This window comes from Amblyomma maculatum, chromosome 2, assembly GCF_055883805.1.
Source record: "Amblyomma maculatum isolate TAMU_Amacu chromosome 2, ASM5588380v1, whole genome shotgun sequence".
NCBI classification, from domain to species: domain Eukaryota; kingdom Metazoa; phylum Arthropoda; class Arachnida; order Ixodida; family Ixodidae; genus Amblyomma; species Amblyomma maculatum.
In genome coordinates, this window is record NC_139345.1 from 176181324 (window position 1) to 176204780 (window position 23457).

A 23457-nucleotide genomic window follows, 5' to 3' on the forward strand; every position below is an offset into this window, starting at 1 on the left:
AATATTGGTACGGTTCGACGCGTCGAAGATGAAGCAGACCAAGCGTGTGTGCGTTTGTCGCATGCTCGGGGCCCGAGTCTTTCGCAGCGGTCTGTGTTTTGACGTCCGGTACGCCCGGTTTTTGTGTCTCGCTCGGTGTGAGTGTGTTTTACGTGGTGTGAACATCTCCTGCATGTCTTAGTTGAGGTGCGGACTTTCCCATCCTCCGTGTCCTGGCCTATTGCACCACGGAGCTTTGCAGCGGTCGCTACACCGATACGGCCACAGACTCAACCCGGCGGCTTGCCAAGTCCCACTGCCCCTACATTCATGGTCATGGCTCATACCCATGACACCTACACATTTTTCTGTGCCTCAGGTGACAACGTCGACAAATGGATCACGATGTACGAGCGTGTCAGCAACCATAATAGGTAGGACCCCACAGGTAATTCATGCAAAGGTCAATTTTTATTTGTCTGGCACAACGAGGCAATGGTATGACACTCACGAGGACGACTTAACGTGTTGGGACATCTTCAAAGAAAAGCTTCGCGCTCTCATCGGACCACCAGATGCCCTTAAACTCGACCAGCCCAAGTACATCTTCAGTCGCGTGCACAGTCCTCCACTGAAAGCTACGTCACCTACATTCACGGCATGCTAGCCTTATGTCATCAGGATGACACCACCACGTCAGAATCTGCAAAGGTGGGCCACGCACTAAAAGGGATTTCAGACAATGCTTCTCATTTTCTCCTCTGCAAAGGTTCTGATACCGTGGATGTCCTCATCAAAAAGTACTGTCTCTTCGAGCAAGTTAAGAGCCGGCGCGTATTTTCAAATTTTCGACATCTTCGTGTAATATGCAGCAGCCACAAATTACGACAGCTTTTGCTCCACCAATGCCGTCACCCGGATTGTTTGCCGCAAAACGGAGGCCTCTGCACCTGGACCACCTCAATAGGCGCATTAGTGACACTGCATTAGTGACCATTTCATTTGTCTGTACGATGCCATGTATACTTTCCTGGACTCGCGACGTGTTTAACTTGGGCCGGATCATGTACCTTTTTATGCCTTACTTGCACAAGTGTAGCCTGAGATCTGTATAAGCTTTGTTGCCAAAAATAAAGCAGATTATAGTGTAGCATTTGTCCTGATCTCTTCTACTTGGATATTTTGCTTGCGTTAATCGGTTAACTTAGGAAAATCTTTATACTCAGTCCGCAGCTCTCGCCGCAGAAAACGATTAGATTGTCAAGAGATCTCACCGCGTTTTCCACTTCAGATATCGAGACAGAAGGGATGATACCTATATCCTTGCAGTCAACTGTCGGTCCAAAATGTAGCCTTGAAATGCCATCTGACATTTGACATGCACTGACCTCATCTCGAATAGAGAGCAACTTCTGTTACTGTTGGGCAGTATATATGCGCGTCAATAATCAGAGCGCCTTTAATCCATTCGGCCTCGATTGGATGCATAGCCACGACGGCTCTAGCGAGAACATACAAGTTAGGCCGATTTGAATAATTAATTCAACCCAAAGTGATTCAGAGGTGCAGTTTACGTTTATCATCTTAAAGGCTTGTTACGAGTATTCTACTGCTCCCCCATATGATGTACTGCCGGCCCGGAATTGCTGGCACATTTCGGAGAGCACACAGGTATTGCCACAGGTCTTCCTATCCGATTCACGTTTTTCTGGGGACTCGGCTCTCCTCGAGACGGAACCCTGCTCTCCATCAAAAACTGGGCGCAGGATCTTTTTTCTGGCCGGGTTTCCTCCTATATGACACAAGGACGTGGTTACACAATCCGGAGGATAATGTCGTGAGAATGGAAGGGGAACAGAACATTTTTCCCACACGTGTTGTGTCTGCTGCAGCATGCCGTATTTTCACTGGATAGATCTTTCTATGCCTCAAGCCTGGTGTCAATTGCTAGCTTGAAAAGGAATAAATTGCTTTACAAAACGGTGCAGAACACTTCCTCATATGTCACCCCTGTATCAGGACAGGACGCAAATAAAGCACGAAAGAAGAAACATGATATTCCCACAATAAACAGACGTAGAATCAACGGTGGCGCTCAGTGGCGGCGGGCCTGAGTTTTTGGTGCCGATCATACAAAAGAACAACTAACCTCCTTACCCCGTCGCCTTCACGGGACACCATATAAGTAGCAGTGTTCTAGCTATTCTCTGCTCAGCAGTAATGGAAAGGTCACACTGACCGACTCGGCGATTAGTTTCTTAAAATCTGGAACGGTATCCGGTATCTAATATTCGAGTATGTACCCATAGAGCAGAATGCCGCATTGTTTGGCATATGTTAACCGCAGGTTTTAAGTTGAATGAAATGGACTGTTTGGTGAACCGATAAAACGCGTGTTACTTTCCGCAACTCAGGAAGCCGTTTCTGAAACATCGACCCCATCGTTCTTAGTCTGTATTCTTAGGCAACCAGCTCCCGAGAGGATATGCCGCCTCGTAGGAAGATGATTTTAGAACTCATTGCAAAACAGATCAAACCAAGTAATCGTCCGTTCTAAAATCTTGTTTGCTAATGTCGTCATCTGTACGACAGCGGAAATATCTTCAGTACGTACCTTGACAGCTGTAAGGTAGAAGATGGCGGCGCTGTTTCCTCTTCGGTGCGTTTACCAGAACCACAAATTTGATTAAATTGCGTATCTTTCAAAACAACGGCACAGTACAGTTTCAATTGGTCATGCTGCAGGAAGAGGTCAGTGTGGAAGGGTGCTTATGTGTACGTTGATTTGACTCGGACGCCTCGGAGTCACATTAACCCTCGTAACCTGGGACAGCCTTAGTACACATTTATTGGCTGAATTGATAATTTCAACGAAAGAAAAACGTATAAAAAGCTATACTGTAAATTATTAAAAATGTACACCAATTACTCTTTCTTCATGAATTGTTATATTTTATTTGCACTCAACATAAAGCGGCCACAGTGCAGCCAACAAACCAAACTATGCCGGAGCCTCTTATGTGACAAGGGGTTGAAAACGTTCACTACGATCGAACACCAAATTGTCCGCTCCATTTAAACTTAGGAGATAACGTACTCAATGTAGCCAACACGTAGAACGTGGAAGGAAATCTGTGCAAAAAGTAATCGTGAACAGACAGCCCTGAGCGCAGTTGGACAATGTAACGATCAATGTTTACAGCGTGCACAATGATGGGGGCATAAGCTAGCGGGTTGTTCTCGTGGAACATAGAGCGCCAAACTGGCACGTGTTTCCTAGCATCCGCTATGAATGCTTCTTTCTCTTCGTCGGGCAGAATCGGCAGCACTGGATTCGTCATCAGGAACATCTCTGTGGAAAAGGGGGGAATTAAAAATGGTGAGCAGAGATTAGCGCAACAAAGCACTTTTTCGAAAATGTACGTGAACTCAATCTCATCCTAGAGCTTCTTGTTTTCAATGATATTGGGCAGTCGACAACGTATGCAAAAGCTTGAAACAACGGCTTCATATTGAGGTGTTTTTTGCATGCGTGGTGGAGCTGTCTTCGGACCTTATAAATAAAGCATTTTTCCGACCAGTCTACTCTTACTGTGAAAGGGGCGCAAATGATTTTGCCCATCACCATTCCTAAGGTTCACGTCCGTGCACATCACGTATCATCAAGAGATGTTTGGAATTTTGCTGAAATTGCTCTCCCTCGCCGTTTAGATTTCATTTGTCACCGAGAATGTTAGGAAGTACAAACACGCATTCAATGCACAAACGAGAATGCCTTGATAATGGGTAAGTCATGCGTAATTGTGCGACGGCAATTTAGTCTGCCTTATTTTCTGAGGGCTTCGACGATGTGTCTTTATTTGCTATTGCAAAAACCAGCAACCGCCTATACTGACACTCATTAAAACACTAATTGGCGTCGGTGTAAAATTGCAGCACTGTTTTTATTTTGGTACGCGCCACCTGCTTTCCTTACAGGAAGACAACGATCATATCTTTTTAAACTGAAATACTTTTACCGCCGTTTTTGTGGCGACTTTCCTTAGACGCTTTCTTGCCCAAACATCATCTTATGCCGTAGCAAGACATCTCATAAATTACTTATGAACACGATAACGAAAGTTGACACAACAGTGACCAGATCATATGATTTCATAAAAACCTAGGAGAGACGACGGAACGATAATGACGCTAGCGCTCATTGTCAAATTGTTACTTTAGAGCAGACGGGTGTTTTGGCACATCTTCTGCGACTAAAAGAGCGTTCGCTACGACTTCAGCAAGCTCTGGTTGTCATATGGGGCGCATCGGAGCATGACTTTGGCTCCGACCAGCTGCCGCTCTTTTTTGTAAGGCAGCATCGATTTCTCAGGCCACTGCTTCACTCACGGGGAAGAAAACCTATACTTAAGCACTCGGAAGTTGTAACTTGCGCTGTATAAATTGGATAAGAAGAACCCTTCTGTCTTCATGGTAAAAAAAAAAAAAATAGAGTCTTTAAAAATGTACATCGGCAGTAGATGTGCTGACTAAATATTGGTCGCTGTCCAACGCCTCGACTATGTGCCCTCTAGTCCAATTTCAAGTTAACTGCGCTCAGCAATGGCGTACTCTTTCCATTGTACTGTCTACAAAAGATCGCACCTTCTGCCACAAAAAAATAAGGCAGTCTTCGCTGATACAGCGCATACTTTTTTGTTTCGCCATATATTACTCCTGGCGACTTTCAAACCAGATTGTCTAAGCTATAAATGCTTAGAATGTTGATATTATAGGAACAAAGGCGCATGGTTGCAGGCAACGCCATCAAAAGTTAGATACGGACCCCAATATTTGTTTCTTATAAACATTGCCAGTCATCATAAAGACTGTTTCCACTGCAGGGCAAACATCTCTCCTGTATCCCTCCAACTAATCCAATGTCAGCTGCATTTCATTTAATTCCCGCAAACTTCTTCAACTTCCTCATTTCAACCGTTCACCTAACTTTCTGCCGCCTGCCTTGGAATCCAGTGTTTCACCCTTAAGGACTATCGATTATCTTGCCTCGCATTCATGTGCTGTCCATGTTTATCTATAATTCTTGATTTCTGTCACAGTGTCATTAACTCGCGCTCCTTCCCTGACCTATACGGCGCTTCGGCGCACTTGCCGTCTCTCAATGTTGACGTTACCAGTTTTCTTCCAATATCTCAGTGCGTGGTCCTCAATCTAAGATGAATCTTTTTCATTAGCCCCAAAGTTTCTGCCCTCTCGGTGAGTGCCGGTAAGATACAGTTATATAATTTCTTCTTTATGGTATTGGTTACTTGCCTTTCATAATATGATAGTAACTGCCGAATGGGCTCCAGCGCAATGAATATTTCTTATAGTTATTTCGGTTTCGTGAAACAAGACCGCGCCTATTAACCTACCTTTCTTATGCAGATTCCCTAACCGCATCCAGCCCTCGCTATCTGCTGTTCATTCCTGAACCTGTTGGACAGTACCTATCGGAAACTACCGCTCCTTCTCGAGGCTGCTGGAAAGTACATTAGTCCTCTGTATATTATTATTTAGGATTTACCCTTCTGTCTCATCAGTCAACCTCTGTATTCATTATCTGATCTACTCGGTCAACAAGGCAATGTAATCGGTGAACCTCAGATTACTGTGCTATTCTTCATCAACCCTGAATGCTAACCGTTCCTAATCCAGTTCTTTGAACACCTCGTCTATGAAAGCTGTGAATAGTACTATTTGCCTGACACTCTTCCTGATTGGAATTGTATTACTTTCTTACGTTCGCTACCACAATCAGGTTTATGAAGCTCGACCCACTGCTCCGTGCATTCAATGCGATCGACCATTTGGTATTGTTTGCTCTTCTCTTCGTTCGAGCGCCCCTGCTGTCCGCAGTGCCACCACTTAGTCGGTGGGACGGTAGTAGGTTGTTGTTGCGTATTGTTCCCCGCGTGCGTACGTCCGTCTCCACGCCGCGTGTTTGGCTCCTTTACACAGCATCAAGCAACGAGACGCGAATTATTTGTTTCCTTACAGTCTCCAGCTTCCACGTACCGGAGATAGAAATTAAATATATATTATGGCGTACTCTAGCGTTCCGATCTGCAAATCGAGTAGCCACACACCAAACAAAATCTGATTTCACGAGTTTACCTTGAGCTACAGAACTTGTGGCTCTAGAAACATCGTGCATACAACCGGGTGGTAGGGTGCAGCAACCATAGCTACCACGCGAGGCCGCCTTCTAAATAATGACACCTCAGGTGAAATTATCTTCTGTTTAAACTAGCTAGAACGCATAGGAAGGGTAATTACGGCCATCATTGATTCCGTCCGTCAACTGGCGGCACTTTTTAGAGGGCACAAAAATATAGCCTTTCAGTGGCGTTCCATCCGACAGATAAAACTTTGGCATGTGCCCAGCAGCTAATATCTGCGAAAGGTAGGTCCCAATATGCAGCGCAACCAAGACCCATTCGTGAAACGTAAACAACCAAATATATGCGCATCAAGCGACAACAAAGAAGTTAAAGGGGTAATGCGGGCGTCTAAGAACGAATAAAGAAGCACGATGTTTTTTTCTTCGATACAAATAACATATGCTGAGCTCACATATAGCTGTTCTTACTTTTGAACGCCAGCAAGCCGGTCATATCAGGTTTTGTTTATTATGCGCGCTGGGCTGAAGCGTGAACAGAAGTCCTTGCAACGGCCGCAGTGAACTGCGATGATACAACAGAAAGATGTTCGGCGAATCACCTTAGCTGAGATCAGGGATGCAAGCATGGGAGCTCTCTATACTCCGTGGGAAGAAGTAGATGGACGCCTTCGCTGGACGCTGAGAAAGAAGCATTCGGTGGAAGCGCTATTGAGCAAATCGTATCGTCGTGATCCCTACGCTTCTTCGCCTACCTCCACGCCGCCCTCGATGTTCGTCTTCTACATTTAGTGGAGGTGCGGCCTGATATTCTTGCTTCAGGCTGGAGCCTCGCACCCGCACGTTCCAGCAACCTCGCATGGCTGAAGACGAACACCCACCGGCCGCCCCGGTGACCCCAGCGGTCGTCTTCGCTGGCTCCTTGCGCCAGCGAGACCCTGCGTTCTTCAATGGGACTGACGACACTGACTGTGACGACTGGCTTGCTTCATACGAGCGAGTGAGTTCGTACCATAAATGGGACGACGCCACGCAGTTAACGAACGTCATCTTTTATTTGACCGGTGTTGCCAACTTGTGGTATCGTAACCACGAAGCCGATATCACGACTTGGGAATCATTCAAGGCTAATCTTGCAACCGTGTTTGGCCGTCCTGCTGTACGCAAGCTCCGCGCCGAACAACGCCTGCACGATCGATCACAGCGGCTCGGCGAGACATTTACTAGTTACAGTGAAGATGTGCTCCTCGTGTGCATTCGCGTCCACTCACAGATGTCCGAGACATACAAGATAAAGCACATCCTGAAGGGCATCAAACATGACGCCTTTCAAATATTAACATCCCGGGATTTGACTACTGTTGCTCAAGGTGTAAGTACTTGCCAGAGCTACGATGAGTTGCGCAAGCAGCGCCTTCTCACTCGACAGCCTCCCGCGCCTGTCTAATCACTTTCTGGTCTCTCCGCACATGTGAGAGCTTCTCGCTACTGAAGCAGCTCAAAGACTTCATCCGGGAGGAAGTTTCTCGCCAAATATCACTGCTGCCCACCGACTACGAGCTGTCCCGAAATCTGGCCCCCCTTCGACAGGTCATTGCAACCGCGTGACGGAGGCCCTTCCGCCCTCTCCCTCCGCCAGTGCCCATGCCTACACCCGCACCAGTCGTTCAGCCCCTTGCATACACTGACGTCCCTGTCGCTCCATCAATGGCGTGCGCCACCACTCCTGTCGCACCGCTGGCTTGCGCTGCCGTAGCTGCCCGACCACGGCCACCTACCTACCCTTTGGTGTACGCTACGCCTCCAGAGCCTGCACAGGAATTTCTTCAAGCGCCATAGCCCTTCGCTCCACCTTGTCCGCATCTCCGCAATCCTTGGCGAACGATAACTGTCCCATCTGTTATTCCTGTGGATTTTCTGGCATTGCAGTACCGGGCAATATGCCCGGTACTGCAGAAATCGCGCTCCAGACGATTTTCCGCCGCGGCGAATGTCAGCTTCCTGGCAGCCGCCCCGGAATCAGCACGCAGCCGCCGATCCATCTGATAGTTTCGTTCGTTCAGTTCAGTTCAGTTTATTACCTTAAGGACCCCCGTGGGGGTATTACATAAGGGGTGGATTATACAAAAAAAATAAGTACAATGGTTGCCATGTGGGTTCAACATACAATATGATCTGTTAGTGCATTGGAAAAGTTGGATGGGCAGGGGATAGCGGCGATGCTGTGGGAAAGGCCGTTCCAATCTAATGCTGCTCGGGGGAAGAAGGAGGCAGCGAACGTGGTCGTATGGGTCCGAGGCCGGGCAACTTGAAGAATGTGACCAGTGCGATGCGATATGCGAGCTGGTGATGTGACATAGCCTGCGTAACCGTGGGTGCTGTAAAACAACTTATGAAACAGGTTTAGGCTGGCAATGCGGCGACGAATAACAAGGGTTGATAAGGCGGATTCTGCTTTTAAAGACGACACGCTGACTTCGTATGAATAGGTATTGTGGATGAATCTAGTGGCACGGTTCTGGATGGATTCAAGGGCATTTATGAGGTATATTTGATGTGGATTCCATATGGGGGATGCATATTCTAGTTTCGGTCTGATTAGCGATTGGTAAGCCAGGAGTTTAACTTGTTGGGGAGCGTGACGTAAGTGGCGTTTCAAAAAGCCGTCGCGAATGACCGTACCGCCTTTCCTCCTCGCCGTACAATCTCGCCGCGTCGCCGCGCCCTGTCTCCTCTGCGACGGTGTCCCAATCTTAATCAAGAGGAAAATTGAATGTCACAGTTTCTGAGGCGAGAACTGCGCAACAAGTGAACTTTCAAAGGCCTCGCGTATCTCCCGCAAATCTACGTTTCTGTTGAAGGCGTTGCAGTAATGGCTTGGGTCGACACCGGCGCTGCTGTTTCTGCCATGGCTGCAAGTCTGCCGTTCATTGCGCAAACTGACGACGTCTATTTCTGAATTCTCGCTATGTACGGCAAGTGCCCAGCCTGTAGAGCCTATAGCGGTGTGCACAGCACCAACCATTATTCAGGAAGTTGTGTACGCATTAGAGTTCGTCGTTTTGCCTTTCTGCTCTCATGATCTTTCTTGGGGTGGGATTTTCTATCACGTCATAATGCAGTGATCAACAGTGCTCGTGCCGAAGTTAAGGTTTTTGCGCTTGACGAGCCGTCGCCGCACGTTCATTTTCCCAAAGTCGTCGTTGCCAAAGATATTGACCTCTCTGCTTGCTCTTTCGTTCTTGTGCCCACTGCGTATGCTTTTTCATGCAGTACTGATGTCCTTTTCACACCATCACCCATCTTTCTAAACTGCTTCTTTCTGTGGCTTACGCCGTACTGTCTATATCAGCTGGCCTCACAGCGCTTTGGATTTCTAATCCATTCTCATTTCACGCGTCCTTGCGTCGCGGTGAATGCCCCGGCACAATCCAGCTCAATAATTCCATTCTCCCCGGTGACGCAACAACCGCTTCGCAGCCTGCTAACTTGGCTGCCCTCACCCCATTTGTTTTTGCGCTGGATCAGTCGTCTGCCGACGATTTCCTCCGCTCCATCGATGCCAATCTTCCTGGGCCTCAACGCTCTAAACTTCTCGCGCCGCTTCATCAGTTCCGTTCTTCATTCGACTCTCACCAGCTTGCTTTGAGCCGCACATCAACTGTTGCCCACCACATTGACACCGGTTCCCATGCTCCTCTACGGCAGCGCCCCTATCGAGTGTCGGCCACTGAGCGCCGAGTTATTGAAGGCAAAGTTCAAACAGTTACAGAATTGAGTGATTGAGCCTTCTGGTCCTCCCCTGTTGTCCTAGTGCGGAAGAAAGACGGTTCTATTCGCTTCTGCGTTGACTACCGTCGCCTAAACAAAATCACGAGGAAAGACGTCTACCCTCTTCCGCGTATAGATGATGCATTGGACTGCTTACAAGGTGCTGAACTTTTTTCTTCCCTTGATTTACGATCCGGTTACTGGCAGGTGCCCATGGCTGCGGAAGATCGCATAAAACCGCGTTTTTCATCCCCGATGGCCTCTTTGAATTTACCGTCATGCCGTTCAGTCTCCGCAATGCTCCTGCTACATTCCAGCTTATTATGAATATAATTTTGCGTGGCCTGAACTAGAAGACGTGCCTCTGTTACCTTGACGACATCGTTTTCAAGCCTGACTTTGCGACCCACCTCTCTCACCTTAAGTAGGTCTTGACATGTCTAGCGAACGCCGGTCTGCACCTCAGCTTGAAGATTGTCGTTTCGCTGCTCATGAACTGACTATTTTAGGCCACGTTGTGTCCAAGGAAGGTATCCGCCCTAATCCCGCCAAACTTCGAGTTGTGACTGCATTCTCAAAACTTACTACCATGAAGCACCTAAGGAGCTCCTTGGGCCTATGCTCATACTTCGGACGTTTTATACGGAGCTTTGCTTTCCTTGTCGCCCCGCTGACTCAGATTTGTCGCTGTGGTCTCCGGATGCGACGACGCCTACAATACCTCGTGCCGCCTCCTCACAGCCCCCCCCCCCCTCATCCTGCGCCATTTTGACCCACAGACACCCACCGAAGTGCACGCAGAAGCCAGTGGCGTCAGCCTCGGCGCTCTGCTTGCTCAGCGCACCTCTGGCTTCGGTGAATACGTAGTCGCTTACGCCAACCGTACTCTCACGAAAGCCGAAGCGAACTACTCAGTAACGGAAAGGGAGTGCTTGGCCATTCTCTGGGTACTCATAAAGTGTCGCCTTTACTTTTACGGCCTTCCTTTTGATGTAGTCACTGGCAATAATGTCTTCTGCTGGCTTTCATCGCTCAAAGACTCCTGCAGTCGCTTGGCATGGTGGCCTCTTCGTCCCCAAGAATATGTGTCATTTACCGATCAGGTCGAAAGCATAAAGACGCCGATGCTTTGCCTCCGTGTCATTTACCGGTTTGGTCGAAAGTATCAAAACGCCGTCGCTTTGTCTCGATCGCTCACCGCTCCCAGCCGACCTTGCCAGCCTCGCCGTCTTGGACTCCTTGGTGTCTTCGCTCGACGTCAGTGACATGCCCGCCGAACAACAAAATAACCCATGGATCGCATCTCTTATCGACTACCTCTGGGACCGTTCGAAGATTATCCCTTCACGAGCTATTCACCGTCAAGCTTCCCACTATGAGATTCGGGATAACCTCTTTTACCGGCGTAACTACAATTAAATTGGACAGAAAAGGCTCCTCGTGATTCCGCACCATTTACGGACTCAAATATGTACAGCCTTCAAAGCCGATTCCGCCTTCGCTACTATTAGCGCGGTATGTACAACTCGGTTCTTAAGTACGTTCGATTGTGCCTGGCTTGCCAACGCCGCAAAACTGCCTCTCATTGTTAGGCTGGTGAGTTACAGCCTGTCATATGTCCGTTTCGACCCTTCGACCGCATTGGCATTGACCTCTATGGCCCTCTTCCGTACACAGCTGATGGCAATCGCTGGGTCATTGTCGCCGTCGACCACATGGCGCAATATGCAGAAACCACCGGGCTCCCAGCTGCAACAGCCCGAGATGTGGCCGGTTGCTTATTGAAGAATTTCTTTCTCCGTCACGATGCTCCTTGTGAATTGCTGAACGACAGAGGCCGTGCTTCCTTATCTGACGTCGTTCAAGCCCTACTCGTTAGAGCAAAATCTTTCACCGGACGTACCCTGCCTACCACCTGCAAAGATACGGCCTTACTGAACAATTTAATCGCACCCTCGATGACATGCTCGGGAAGTACGTCGGATCCAACCACACGAACAAGAACAATATCACCTACGCGTGCAACATTGCTACGCAACCCAGCACGGGGTTCTCTCCGTTCGTTTTGCTTTATAGTCGGCATCCATCTGGCCCCCTTAATACTTTGCTCCCCTATAACCCTCATGCATCTGAATGTACCGCAGTTACCGAAGCTGCACAGAACGCCGAAGAATGCCGCCGGACTTCCCGGTTTTACGACCGACTTTCAATGACACCAAAAACATCGCCATGACACCAATCAGAAAAATGCACCACACTTCGCGCCCTGCTCACTTGTGTGGCTATGGGTTTCATACGGCAGCCCTGCCCTCTCAACAAAACTGACCACCAAATACTATGTGCTCTACCATTTCGTCGAGCGCACTTCTCCAGTGAACTACATTGTTGAACCGCTTACACCATCTTCCGATTTCCGATACCACGGCCGTGAGATTCTACATGTACAGCGCCTTAAGCCATTCTACGACCCCATTTCATCTTCGTCCCTTTAAGTCGCCAGGATGGCTCCTTTTTCTCCGGGGGAGGGTGAGGGGCAGGAGCATTGTGAAGAAGATGGACCCCTTGGCTGGACGCTGAAAATGAAGAAGGAATCGATGGGAGTGCTATCGCACAGATCGTGCTCGTTTTCATCGCTCCGCTTTCTCACCAACCTCGATGCCATTCTCGATATCCGTCTTCTACATCCGTTTCATACATCAGATGCAATGCAGCGAAAGCTACGCAAGTAGTATGCAAGACAAAAAAGGATGCGTATGAATCGATGCTCGTTTCTCGTTTCGTGGGCGAGGAGTCTGAGGCGTTGCATTGTGGTGGATGGGAACCTCAGAGGGCGTAAGTTGGAATCTGCCTCGATACACGTTTTTTTAGAGCAAAGCTCATTCTTTGGCTCTTGTTTCTGGGTTTCGCGTCGTCGCCATCGACGTCACTGTTGTCCCTCGTAACCAGCACCGCAGCCGGGACAGTGCTAAATCCCCTCAATAAACTTTTATTCACGGGCTTTAGGCAGCGCGCGCTCCGGTCGCCATTATTCGCCGCTGCGTGTACCCTCCCCGCTCCCTCCCTCTTCCTGCGTGGCGGCGACCGCGCGTGTTCTCCGATTGCTGCGCGCACTCCTGCCGCCAACGTTCGCCGCTGCTGTTACCCTGCCTCTCACCCCTCTCTTTCTGCGTGGCGGCGACGGTGTTCTCCGGTTGCTGAAGCGCCGGTTCGACATCAGCGGATCACGTTGCGTGCATCCCAAGCCGAAACGCAGAGTCACGTTGACTTGACTCGCTAGCGGCATCAGTGGCATCAGTCAGTCGCTGCTATCTCTTCGCCGCGCAACGTTCCTATGGGCCCACGCGCTGCCTCCCACGACCTCCCGATACCTTAATTGCTCTTTTCGCTCCTCCTATAATGCCACCCCTGTGCAGTGGCAATCATACCGCTGTATCGGTGGAGGGATCTCGATATGTGCATCGCCTGAGCCGAAACGCATAGCTGCCGCCATTCGCCACTGCAAACCGCCTCTTGCTGAATTGTGGCTGTGCAGTGGTTAAGGCGCTCGGCTGCTGTGCCCAAGGATGCGGGGTCGGATCCCAGCCGTGGCGGCCGCCTTTTGGTGGAGACGAAAAGCAAGTCGCCCGCATGCTGTGCGATGTCAGTACACGTTAAGGAACCCCGGGTGGTCGAAATTTCCGAAGCCATCCACTACGGCATCTCTCATAATCTGGGTCAGTTTTGGTAAGTTAAGCCTCACAAATCAACGAATCAAGTTATTGAATTGTACTTGTTAAAATCAAGCCTGATGGACCAGTCTAAACGTGTGTGTGAGAAAAAATACCAAGCATTATTCTTACCTGCCCTGTCTTCGGAATTCCTTAATTACTCGTAGGTGCCGCTGACGTCAAGAGGTAATAGCACTGCACTCAATCAGCACAATATTGCGTTTTCTTTTCTCGAATGTGAACGCAATATCCTTCACCAAACTACGCAAGGTGGTTTTCTTGAAGTTTGGCAGGTCGTTGTCTTCGTTGACAGCCTTTTGAGTACTGTCCAGCGCGGGTACCTCTCTTCGTGTGCATACCGTGTACGTTAGGACGCATGACACCCACCGTGAAGCTGTAGTTCTGTACCTGAGAACATGAGATCCTCACGTCTGGAAGTCTTCTTTTTTCGGAGACTTCAATGGTCCGTATTTTGAGACGGTATGCGGAGACACTTCCGTAGCCTCACTCACAACACCCAGAATACCCCGGAAGGATTTCTCCAGGAAACAGGCTTTACTCCAAGCATACACGTTTGCAATAACTTGAGTGGCGTGCCTGGGCATTTTCCAAGTAGGAATATTCGCAAAAAACTCCGCTCCTGAGAGGTGGTCTAGGTCACTGCATTGGACGCCATTTCCTCAAAAAGAGATGCGCAGCACGAACAGCACAGCTGGGAGGTATCCGGACAGCGAAAACGCGACACGAACAAAAACGACAGAGAAAACGTGCAACTTCACCGATTCCGATCCCTTCCCCTAAAAAAACGTTCTTTTTTATCAAGTCGATGGCAAATGCAATGTAATAAGCTTGCAGGCAAAGCAATTATTATTTCCTCTCATCACGAGCGCGCACTATTTTCACCGCAGATGCAGGGAGCGCCATTAAGAGATCTACCTTTTACAGCGTTGCACGTGATGAATGAAATGACGTATAAGAAGGGAAACGCAGTTTTACCGTCAAAATAGTGTTACACAAGAGGAGGATAAAGAAACGATCTGTGGCGTGGGTAGGAGCTCTGCGCTATGCCCGCTACTATTAATAAACTCCATCTCATCGCTATCGGTCAAAGTCTTTCCTCACTGGCCACCCCTGACGATGTCAAGACAACAGTGCGGCGAGCGTAATAACGAATGTGAAGGCTCATTTTTAAAATAGCGGAATAGAGACGAGGATGAGTAAGGCTCGACGCAAACATGAGAGCAGCATCATTCTGCACTCAGGAAGTACACTCTGAGCAATATTTTTATCGGCGTATTTCGCGGATTTCTAAGCGAGACCTGTGTACGCTGTTTTTTTTATCACTTTCTTCCCCATTCCCTCTCTTGTTTCTCACTCTGCTTGATGGCAAATAATGCGAGTAAAACATAAGCAGTACAGTACCGCGGCGTCTCCACAGCATTAACGCTCTGTTGTCTTGCTAGGCGTCTGATAAGGCCGTTTTACTCTCACTTCAGCGCTTCAAAATGTTACTTCGTGCAGCCTTCGAGCAAACTGAAATTGTGAAGCGCTCATTTCTGTTTTCAGTACTCGATAGGCGACCATGAAGATATGTTCATAAAGTACCAGGTTACCTTTAAGATATGTGCGTTTAAACTCTATCATCATGAAGTTAAACTCTATCATCATGAAGTTAAAATTTATCATCTTGAAGATCTATCCGTTAGAGCTAAAACTTTATACAGATGCTTTCAATTTGCTTGGATTCATAAGACGATCCCTCGCCTTTTCACGCCATTCTAAGGCCAACTCGCCTATGAAACAGTTATCCGTTCCAAATTCGAATATGCCTTGGCAATCTGGAATCGTCATCAGAACTATATAATCAACCAGCCTGAAGCCATCCAAGATCGCGCAGCCTGTTTTCTCACATCGGAGTCTGACAGACGACACAGCATAACTATTACGAAGGCATCCCTCGCTCTTCAGTCCCTGGGCCTTCGGCGCACAATTTTACAAGCTTATTTTTTTTTTCACACATTGTACCACACCTTTCCGCAGCAAAGAAAGTCTGTTTTCACCCGCCGCTTCGCACATGACACCAACGTTTCAACTCTTCAATTACGCAGGGCATGTCGTTTAGCAAATCTTTCTACTCAGCCCCATTGCATTGTGGAATGTTGTTCTGGCGGTAGGAAGAAAGAAAAGAAAAGACACGGGCCTGCTACTGGCTCTGTAGCTGAGCCACCTCCGCTGCCTCGTGCGGACAGAAGAGAAAAAGAGAAGAAAGAAAAAGAAGAGGGAGCGAAAGACGCGCGCCGAAACAGCCGTCGTCCACCACCTAAACGGTGGCGGGTGCAATGACCGCCTACAACAGATAAAAATTCGGTAGCTGGCTAGCCCCCCCCCCCCCCCCCCCCCTTCTGCAAGCGACCTACCGTCCTAGCCCCGTAGGGCGAGGAACAGCAACCACCTCCAATTGTGGATGAGTTCCCCCATTCCATATTCCCTGCAAAAAGAGCGACATACGTTTAGGTACCTAGTTACTGACACCACACTTTAAGTACTCAGTTCTTTTTCTGCGTTTTTGAGTGTCTGTACGTATCTTTTCTTAATTTTCTCCCTCTCCAAGTTAACCTTGAGCCGCTGTGTCTTTCAAGTTCAGACATTGTTTTGGTTTTATTTTTATTTATTGTTATAAGATAAACCTTATACGTTATATTTCTGGTTGATATTACTGACCAATGTAATACGTGATAGCCGCTCTCTCTTGGGTAATACCTTAAAGCAATCGTTTTACGGGTAAATAAATTATGATGATGATGATGATGATGTATGCATATCATCAACTTTCCAAATGCAGGGTATGCGCTCGGTCCTTTCTCCTCCTAAGATTAAGGGGCATGTTCTGTACAAAATTCGCTTTTGATCTCTGTGACCTATACAGCCCTCAAGGCATATCTCAACGTCATTTTATTTTTCTTTTGTAGTATGACTGAGTATTTTTGTTTCTTCTTTGTTGGTGCATTTGTTTTTTTTTTCTTTGGCCATCACATTTTTAACTACTCACATTTCTAATATGGTCATGCTTTTTAGATGTGTATGGGTCATAGCTTTCTTTCATGCCACTACTAAGTACCCTGCATATATGTATAATTTTCGCCATTAACATTTGCCATGGGCAATAGTTTATTTTCAGTTTTGCTTTGTATCTCGTGTATTAACAGTTTCTCTTTTAAATATGCCAATTATTTGTCTCCATTACTCAATGCTCTTCTGGGGACTGTAAAAAATCAGAAAATAATTAGCAATTATTAATTTAATTACGCCTCAAACAATGTATTGTTTGCCTGTCCTAAACTTGAGGACGAGAGACCGAAAGTCTTTAACGGGAGCTATCCCACTTAACGTGCTCCAATTACACATTTTTTATCGCTTTTTCTGTGGCCACACTATTCCCAAAGGTACTTTTAAGCATGCTTGGAGGCTTTAGAAATCAGTGAGGTTTACATACCAACGACGTTTTCCGTGTTCAAGAAAGATGATTTCCATTGCCAGATCTCTGTGCTGATTAGTACCGAACCAGCTGAGTGGACAAGATTCTCCAGGTAAGACTTTAGCTCCATGGCACTCGCGATGTCTTGAGTCTTTGGCACGGCACGTTCGAAAACTTGCAGAAAAAAAAACGCGTATTTTTATCCGACAATCAGAGACGTGTTGATAGATTCACCCTGAAAGGCATATTTTCAACTCATCTTAGGCAGTCTTGCGCGCCTAGTCAAAACTATTATTAAGTATCTGTGAGAAGGATCAGGAAATAAGGTCCTGGCTTTCGTGCTGTCGCCATGACTGTACTAAATGTGATGGCAACAGTGTTTAGGTATTGACATTATTCCAAGCGCTATTGGACATGCTAGAACAATGAAGTTAAAAGAGTTTCAATTACAGATTTCATATGCTAGGGAACAACCTGCTTCCATTGCTAAATGAGCCCTGAATGCAAAAATAAATGCTTAGATGCTTACAGATAATTTCCGCGACCTAATATGAGTTGCTCAGAGATTCGCTCGTAGGTATGAATACATATTACACACATTACAAACTTCACAAACTATACAGCCTGTCGACAAATCACCGCTATATTCTGGAATGGTCTCTAGGTGAAAACACCCGTATCTCCATGTTATTAGATAAGATGACTGCGACATTTTAGCGCGAAAGCAGTCCCCATTAAAGGCTCCTCACCCCTAATATCCAGCATCGGCGGTCGTCCGACAGCGTTGGCGTTGTGAGTGAAAAATGACGAGCATGGCAATGGCAGGCGGTAGCTGGCAGATGAAATGGCCGAGCACTAACTGGACACAAGGCTGCCTCACAATACTTTTGACAGAAGCAGCCAACTCGGTCGTCTCCCTTCATATATGGGAGGGTGATATCAGGACCTGCGCTCCAGGACCCTTGCATTCACGTTACACGCTGGTACTTTCATACGGCCTGGTTAAAGTGGGACTTTATACGGGGGGGGGGGGGGGGGAGGGGGAAGGGTAGTCAGCGCTATCGCGCCATGCACTTACAGACTGAGCTTAAGTGTTCCCCATAAATTGTATTTCGCTTCGTAAGCTAGTTTGCGTGGGTGGCGTCAGTGACGAAGCGGCGGAAATTATTTTTAAACCGTATTGGAAAAGCTTTTCTTTTCGAGAACTTTCACCATGTCTATGCTATTTCGCTTATAAACCAAGGAAGTATATTTGTGGTATTATGAGAGTTCCACAAGTCTCGCTGTTTGCTCTAGCGTTAAAAGCGTTAAGGTATAATGAATCTGAGTTTCCATGCGCGCTGGTTAGAAATAAAACCAATTCTAAAAAACAGTGAGAAAACTAGAGGAAGCAAGAAAGGATAAGACAACACTAAGCTACTGTGCGGTTAACTTGGTTATCCACTTTGCTGTTAAGAATACCGGTAAACTTTCATGATCTCAGAGTACCTGTCAAACATGTTCCACCCACACTCTTACACTATTCGCTTTTGCTAAATGACTTGCTAAGAGACGAGCATGTACTATGATATCGCGTTTTAACAAAGAGACGAAAATATTTTTGGGATATTTCTCAAGAAAGATCTAGCTGGCAAAATAGGCGTATTTTGTAATATTAAGGAAAGTGTGTAAGGCATTGAATTGATTTTCATACGGGGCATAAATCTAAAGGCCTACGCGCCCGCATTTGGACATGATAAACAGTCATAAGCTTCTACGAAGACGTGCAGCTCAGAGTGAGTAAATCGAGAACATAGTATATTGTATTCATATAGAAATTTAATGTCATGGTAGGGAAGAAGCAGGCTGGATACTAGGCAGTGGGTGGATATGGTCTAGAGGGGCTCAAGGGCAAGGAGTAATATACGTGCGCAGTCATGAAGTCCGGAGAGAGGAACAGTTTACAGTTTACGATTATCTTCTTCTGCAAAAGTACAAACCAAAAGTTGGCGTGGAAGAGCTAGAATGGGGACATTAAAAATTAAATAGATGTCGTATAGTGCGCTCAACCTTGCTTCGAGCGGGAGATGAAAGTCAGAGAAAATGTGCGAAGTAATGACTACGGAATGTTGTGGTATTGAATTGATTTATACTTCACGAGGTTAGGAAGCAAAGCTGGCATGGAAACAGCCCCGCGAAAAAGAGGTCACCCTGTATGCGCAATACCTCCTGCCCTTACGTACCTTGCTCTTGAAAGGAGGCTACCATTATCGTCAGCCAGAAAAAAGGGGGACATTAATGATTTTAATATTCCAGACCAATCGAGGTTTTTGTCCGTTACCTGCATGGCCAATATTTACTAAGGCAGTCGAGTATAGAATTGGCACAACCTTTTACTCTAAATCAGCCAAAGGACCACCTGGTCCTTTGGCTGATTCAAGCCTAGAAGAATGATTCAGCATAGAGGATAATAGTCCCCTTGTCAACGAGTTGATAGAGAAATAAGCTTAATATAACTAACCTCTTTATATCAGTTCAGTTCAGTCGTTCAGTCGTGTTCGACTCTTCATGACCCTATGGACCATATCACGCCACGCTTTCCGGTCTCTCACTGTCTTCCTAACATCATATAACTTCATCTGCAGCGCCTCGAGGATGCCATCTAACCACCACGTTCGCTGCCTACCCCTTCTCCGGTGACCCGTAACCTGTCAACCTCTTTATATACAATCCGACAAAATGAAGCGTCTTTTCATATTATACGGAACCTCTTTATATACTCTCCATATAATATGAAAAGACGCTTCACTTTGTCGGATTGTCAGCAGATATGCACGCAAAGCGGAACCATGGTCTTATAGATCATATGTGAACGTACTGGAAAATAATAAAGCGGATGCACAGCAACTATCCGAGTGCACTCCTCCTCTGTCGGACGCCTGACAGATAAACTCTACCAGAGAAATCTTATCGCTGATATTCGGTGAGAGCTTATATGTAATAAGTTGTGCGGCAGCTTCCGTTCTTCCCATAACAGCAACAAGGCTAGTCGGAGCGCGTTATCGGCGCTGCACTCGCCGGGCTACACTGCGACAGCTCATCGACTCGATGAAGTGTTTTCTGGGCGAATGAGTGGGGCTTATACTTCAAATTATGCTTAAACAGATTTATTACAGGGGTGTATATTGCCACCTGGTGTTCCTGATGTTCTTAGGTGGCGCCTGAAAGAAGAGGACACTGAAGTCGGCTCGCGCGCTGTGTACGGAACACAGCCTGCTCCTAGCCCTGTTGTTCACGTCTTGCTCTGTTGTCCGCGACATATTTTGGTGGAGGTGCTGGGTGTCGATCCCAGTACATGTCCCGTACACCACCGCACGCCCAGGACTCAATCCCTGTGCCAGTCGAAACACGCACTGATATCACAGAGTAAAAGGACGCCTTCTCGTTTCTCGATCAAAACCCGGCCGCTGTGATCGGGGGTTTGAGCGTGGGTGCAGATGTGATGTCAGTTCAGGTTAAAGATCCTCACGTGGTCTAAATTATTCCTGAGGCCTCTACTATGGCATCTCTTTCTCTTTCCCCAGTCATTGCGTCCCTCGTTCCTTTCTCTCTTTCCTTACGGCGCGTTCGGCTTTCCACCCGGAAGTGTCACAGATACTGCACCTTTCCTTTCCTCTACTAACAATTTTCTCAATCAGCATAGAAACCGCAGCAGTCTCACACACAAAGCGCTATTAGTAATCGTTACAACGTGAAAGAAATCAACAAAATAAACCTTGAAACCTGCTTTCTCACTCATATCAAGCAAGCTAACGGTCTACATTCGGTTCAGCAGAGTTGAACCCTTCTAGATTCTTTTCGATGAGTGATTTCTCTAGTTCAAGAAGCACATGATCCTTCTTGAGTTTTTAATGTGAAAGCAATAATAGGCTATGTTGATGAGCCCAAACCATGAACAAAAAATATGACGCAACAAGTGAAGCCATGACTGTGCATGCGAACCTTAAAGGTGTCTACTAGAAAGTTGTAACGTGAAGCCACTAGCGTTGTGTAGTATTATGTCGTAATAAGAAACAATTTAGTGTGGTGCAGAAATAGGCCGAAAATAGAGGTAATTATAGTGTGGCGTACAAGTATGCTGTAAAGGTGAAATTGAGTGTTGCAGAAATTAGTGAAAATAAAAGCAGCGATTACAAGATTAGTGACAAGAAAATTAGTGATAAGGAAATCAGTGATAAAGAAATTAGTCATAAGAAGTTTAGTGATTATGATATTAGTGTGAAGGAAATCACTGCTAAGAAAATTGTTGATGAGAAAATTAGGGAAAAGAAAATCAGGAATGAGGCAATTAGCGACGAGAAAATTAGTGATAAGAAAATCAGTGTTAAGAAATTTAGTGATAAATAAGTCACAACAAAGTAGTAATAAGCAAATTGGCAAAAATTATTGATAAGCATGCTTTAGTATTTCGCCAATGCGGGTTACCGCAGTGATCTAAAACTTTTTTCTTTGTTCGGAATCATTTCAATTCATCAATAAATGTTTTCTCTGCAGCCAAGCATCAGATAGCCGAACACATCTTACCGCAAAAGGAATATCTTCAAGTGAAGTGTGCATTGCTGTGGTGGGAGCAATTTAGATGTCATCAAAAGGCTCATATGCGAGCACGCCCTTCACAAAATGTTTTGTTTAATAAGTCTGGGTAATAACTACCTAAAACTAAAACAAAAATTAGTCAGTTTTGTGTGGAGCACCCTCTACCCACCTCCTTATCCTCAGAAATTAGCAGGTGCCGCTCGTCCAGTATACCTGTTTGATGAGCTAGCGAATACCATGTGGCCTATCCTAGCACCTAACTTATTCCTGGACATACCGGCTAAGTCAAATTATAACGATGGCTGGAAATGCTGCAGAGGCGGCTTGGATCGCGCACATGGACCCACTTTGCGCCACCTAAATCCTTAGTTCAGCGAGAAACGTATCGTTAAGGCAGGACTAGAGAGACCAGGACAGGACAGAGCTGCATGGCTGACCAACTGGCCCCACAATATACGCTGTTAAATCTTAGTCACACGTGAACAAGTAACACTATACAAACATTTAAAGAGAAATCTTTACTGGCCTTGTCGAGCCAAGGTCATCGGCGCCGCAGTTTGGCCTCAGGATCTGACGAGGAGGCGGCATCACGTTTCTTCATCCGTACGACGTGGAAAGCCGGTGGCGCTGGGTTCTTTTTATTCGTACGTGTGGCGCACAGAGCCGCTGATGTTCGCTTATTCTTCCTGTTCTTATGCGGCCTCGTTTCTTCTGCCTCGCACACCTGCTTCTTCTTCTTTAAACACTTTGCAAAATTTATTTGTACCGCTACCTATCTCCACAATTATACAACATTGTCTGACGCAATGAAACACAGCCTTCCAGTTCTCTGCCTACCCTATCCCTCCACCGGCATCACTGACCCTCTGACTCGCCTTCTGGAACATTCCCTTCAAAACGCCCTCGACCCCTTCGTGTCGTCTAGACACGGCAATGCCCAGTCGAAAAAAAACTACAGAATTGTGTCAAAAATACGACAAAATATCCTGTAGTTCTGTCGTAACCATCAGATTTTTCTGTAGTTATGTAGTTCTTCTGTAATATATTTCTGTTGTCTGTAGTTTTGTAGCACTTTTCTGTTGTAACTACACAAATTCCTGACATTACTACAGAATGTTGTCACAACAAGTTTTCCGTCAAAAACCACACAGAAATTCTGTCGTAACATCAGAAATTTTCTGTACTTTTTTCTGACTGGGTGGTGTCCTTGATGCTTGCATACAGCCATTGATGAGTCGCGTGCTGGTACCAGTGCTTCGGCTGCGTTTCTTCGATGTTCGCTATTCATGTAGAAACTAAACCATAGCAAACCGTTTCTGATCATGCTTAATCGAGTTGCCGCCCTTAACCCAGGATATTATATGAGTTTACACTCATGCAGATATGGCTTAGTAAGACAGCGCAAACAAGCGCAAAAAAAAAACTTTCGCTTGCATAACCGGGCTTTACCGAGCTCAGCAGCACTATTTGTTTGTCCATGTCCTTGCATTTATTTCTGGGGAAAAAGAGAGACTAAATAATTTGAATTGAATTGATTGTGCACGAATGACTAATCCTGCACCACATAAACAATTTTGAGAACGCGTATAGCGAATTCCCTGTGTAGCCGTAGGACTTTTCTTGGATGGATGCTAATTAGTAATTACTCCCTCATTACAAATATATTCCCCCTTCGAATAAGATTTCCTTAAAAAGTAGATCAAGAATGTTCAACGGCGCTTGGCATCAGATCGGCCCGGCATGAACAAGACATAAACAGCGTCGTGACCATTGACGCATCCTAATTAGCA

At 46.6% G+C, this 23457-nt stretch overlaps 1 pseudogene; it reads right to left on the reverse strand.

Annotated features, from left to right (window-relative positions):
- Positions 1-656: 656 nt before the first annotated feature.
- Positions 657-23457, reverse strand: part of LOC146200493 (4-vinylphenol methyltransferase 2-like) — a 93054-nt pseudogene continuing 70253 nt past the window's right edge.